Source organism: Octopus bimaculoides, chromosome 10 (assembly GCF_001194135.2).
Source record: "Octopus bimaculoides isolate UCB-OBI-ISO-001 chromosome 10, ASM119413v2, whole genome shotgun sequence".
NCBI lineage: Eukaryota > Metazoa > Mollusca > Cephalopoda > Octopoda > Octopodidae > Octopus > Octopus bimaculoides.
In genome coordinates this window covers 49,782,833-49,786,534 of record NC_068990.1, presented here as the reverse complement: position 1 = coordinate 49,786,534, position 3,702 = coordinate 49,782,833, and the positions used below count along the sequence as shown (strand labels likewise).

The window sequence follows — 3,702 nt, the reverse complement described above, 5'->3', positions numbered from 1 at the left end:
GATCTCGCTCAAAAGATATCATGTGTCGCCCGCACATGAGCCAGTCCAGGGGCACTGGCAACGATTCCGCTCAAAAGATATCATGTGTCGCCCGCACATGAGCCAGTCCAGGGGCACTGGCAACGATCCCACTCGAAAGATTTCATGTGTCGCCTGCACATGAGCCAGTCCGGGGGCACTGGCAAACGATCCCGCTCGAAACATTTCATGTGTCACCCACACAAGAGCCAGTCCAGGGGCACTGGCAACGATCCCGCTCGAAACTGGTGTAGAACTCATCAATTTGCATATGCTTCTGAATGAAGCATTAGTCAAGTACAGAGCAGTAATAAGAACAGAAATGACAAAAGAATAAGACGATTATCTGCATCTTACACGAGAAACAGCTGTGGACTAGTGAAGTTCATAAGATAATCACCTTATTCCCTTGTGAGCAGTGTGAGCTTATAAATGGGTAGAAAATGTTATGACAGCGCTATGGGGAATAGTAAGTTTTTAAAAGTGTCATGAAATTTCTTTTATCAAGTACAATACTTATTTTTTTAAACACATTAAAAAAAAAATTTAAAAAACTTTTATTGGGATTAGAATATAAGTAGGGCTCTGAATTACAAGTGAGCAGAAAACAAATTAAAGTTATGCTAAGGTCCAGTATTAATTTTATTGCCTTTCCATAAAAATTTAACATAGCTTTTAGTCTATGCAAATATTGAGAAAAAAAAGTACATCCCAAATGGAATAGTATAAGAAAATATAATTAAGTGCTGTGAAAACAAGGTCACATTTGATTAAAATAATCTATTCTCTATTCTTATGTAAACATAAGGAGGTTGTAAAACACCATTCTGTGAAAGATGACGCTGAGCAACAAAAAGTTGGGAACTACTGGACAAACCAATACTTAAATCCTTTTCCCCATTTTTTATCCCCTGGGGATTCAGAGATATACCTTGCCTTTTCCGTCTATTGTAAATCCATTCATATATAATATGCATTACAGGAATATTAATCGACCACAGTATTTAATCAGTACATTATTTTATCAACCTCAGTAAGATGAAAGGTGAAGTTGACTCCAGCATGATTTGATCTCAGAACATATAGGCTGTAACTAAAACTATCACACAGCAATGTGTGTGACACTAACAATTCTGCCTATCCTCCTTAATCTACTGCTTCTGATCAATACACACTATTTGATGTCCTCACAAGTTCTAGAGATGATAATAAAGTTATAAAAGCTTTGGTTAATAAAATTACAAAAGGAAAAAGTTCAAACAGTAGTGAGCTGAAGAAGAAACCAATACATGGTTGTTCGATATGATAGAATTTTCCTCAAGTCACACCTTGCTGTCTTGGGAAATTCGGTATATTGATGTAATTTTTCATGCTGAATGTCAGGGCCTAATTCACTTGTCCCAGAATTTTTTTAAAAAAGTTACAGAGGTTTAAAGTTTGACAATTTTTATCCAGTCAGAAAACAGGATTTGGAAACTGGCATTTTGTGCGTGACTGCAATCCTAAGATGACAAAGCAATTATGTCAACACTGCGATGGTAGCACGTATTCTAAACATTTAATAAGTAAAAAAATGAGTAAACAACACACACTTTGTAGTTCTACGCATTCAATATGCATTTCATGCGAAAAAAAAAAAAAAAGAACACATTTTGTATATCTAAGAGTAGAAAAACAGCGTGAAATATCGGTTTGTAAACACGCTTTTTCGTAAGCGTTTGGTTTGTTACTATGGAAACAGGCATGTGTCCGAGGCTTTCGATAAGCGAAAATTACCCAAAATTGCAAACTTTAAAAGCTATCAACTGTTTATTTATTGATTTATTGCGAAAATGAATTTCATGTCAATAATGAGCATACAAAACTACACCAATTTGAAATCAATTGGAACAAAATTAAAGAAATTGAAAAGTGGCAACCAAACAGGAAAGATCCAAATAAGGACACATTGGAAACGTCCAAATATACTGTTTCAAGTAACTAAAACTTTAAAAGTGCCCACGACCAGAATGTCTTCGATGAAGTCTCCTCGATCAGGGTAGACATGGGATTAAAAACAATAGCAACAACTTCTACAGTCTACAACCGTAAGCTATAAAATAAGAGTCGGGGAGAACATCCCTTAAACTATTAAAACTTAGCTATAAACTATTAAAACTTAGCTATAAAATAAGAGGTGGGGAGAACATCCCTTAAACTATTAAAACTTACTGCTGGGTATAATTTCTGATTAGGCACAAGGATGGTCTTTTTGAAAACAGGAACACTTGACTGGCACTTTATTTTAGCAACACCAAAAGGATCGAAAGGTATCGTTGACCTCAGAGGGATTTGAACTTAGAAATGCAAACAATTGAAACAAATGCCTCGGATTATTTTCCCACCACTCAAACAGTCCTGCCAATCCTTCCAATAACGATGACTTCGAACGAGACGACGAAGGGAGCCATCTGCGTGGTCGAACTAATTGAAATAGTCTAATCTCCCTCAACTAAGATATACTAATGAGAGGAGAGAGAGAGAGAGAGAGAATGGTCACAGCTTGAAGACTGTAGACTCGTTCGCGATAGATGTGAAATACCATAGTTACAATCAGTATCCAACAACGTAGATGCGCGCGTGTGTATAAATACACACATATATGGCGATCTTTCGATCAAAGTAACAAGTGTGTCAAAATTCCCAGCTGATCTGTTCGGCAATTTCCGCAAGGAATTTTTATTTATTTACACACACTCATTGACTTTCATGTCCATGAATTGCATAATGAAACACACTCAGAGACATTTACTCGCACGCACACACATACATCTTTCATATACACGTACATACATAAATACATCTTTTTTATATGTATGTTTGTGCGTGTATATGAAAGATAATAGATGCATGTGTTTCACTATTCAACTTATGGACATGAAACTCAATAGGAGTGTGTGTGCAGGTGTGAGTTATATCGAAATAATGCCAAATTCTTTACGGAAATTGGCGAACAAATCAACTGAGAATTTTGATAGACTCGCTATTTTAAATATTTTTATTTATTCGAAATAAGAAGTGAGGTACGGGGAAACATTGTTTCAACAATGATAATTTATTATGTAATTTAATAGTTCTGACTATTTTAGATAATTTAATAGAACTATTTAAAATATTGCTAAGAAATATCAGTTCGTTAAAGATGAAGTGTTAAAGTGTAATATATACCTTGTCAGTGAAATTTCGTACAAGAAAAGTGCACAAGTCAGTCGTATGGAAGTAGAACTTGATTAAATATGTTGATTCATAAGAGAAATAAAACTAAATGGGATTAACAATTAAATCAACATGGGATTTACCCGAATAAAGACAACAGGAAAAGTGGAATTTGTCGACAATGAATTCAAAAGAAGGCTTTTATTCAAACTTCGTCCTGTTCGCCGTCCAATTCGTTAATCATGGCTGCCCAACGATTAAGACGCGTTGTTTTATATTAGGTAAAGCCAACATTCATCCGTCAATGTCAATCGACACTGCGCCGCACTTTCGTACTCAATTTTTGAGCCAGATGGAGGATATGTAAACGGAACCCTTCCCCCACTTAAATTTCTTTTTGTTTTTTTACGGAATCCCACGTTTTAGGCTATGGAGATTCCGATTCTGAAAAAAAAAATTCAAAATTTCAATTCCCCCCTCCCCGTTTCT

At 35.7% G+C, this 3,702-nt stretch overlaps 2 protein-coding genes across 7 annotated transcripts in view; one reads left to right on the top strand and one right to left on the bottom strand.

The window, feature by feature from the left end:
• Positions 1 to 3,508, bottom strand: part of LOC106881926 (serine/threonine-protein kinase Nek7) — a 55,776-nt gene extending 52,268 nt beyond the window's left edge. For 2 of the 5 annotated variants that reach the window (XM_014932451.2, XM_014932453.2), the window contains exon 1: positions 3,226 to 3,508. The gene's annotated coding sequence lies outside the window, so the exon portion shown is untranslated. The remainder of the gene's footprint in view (positions 1 to 3,225) is intronic. The other 3 variants (XM_014932449.2, XM_014932452.2, XM_014932450.2) reach the window with 2 other exon arrangements.
• LOC106878624 (protein IWS1 homolog) overlaps positions 1 to 3,702 on the top strand; it is an 863,399-nt gene that overhangs the window by 644,369 nt on the left and 215,328 nt on the right. The gene's annotated exons all lie outside the window — the stretch shown is intronic.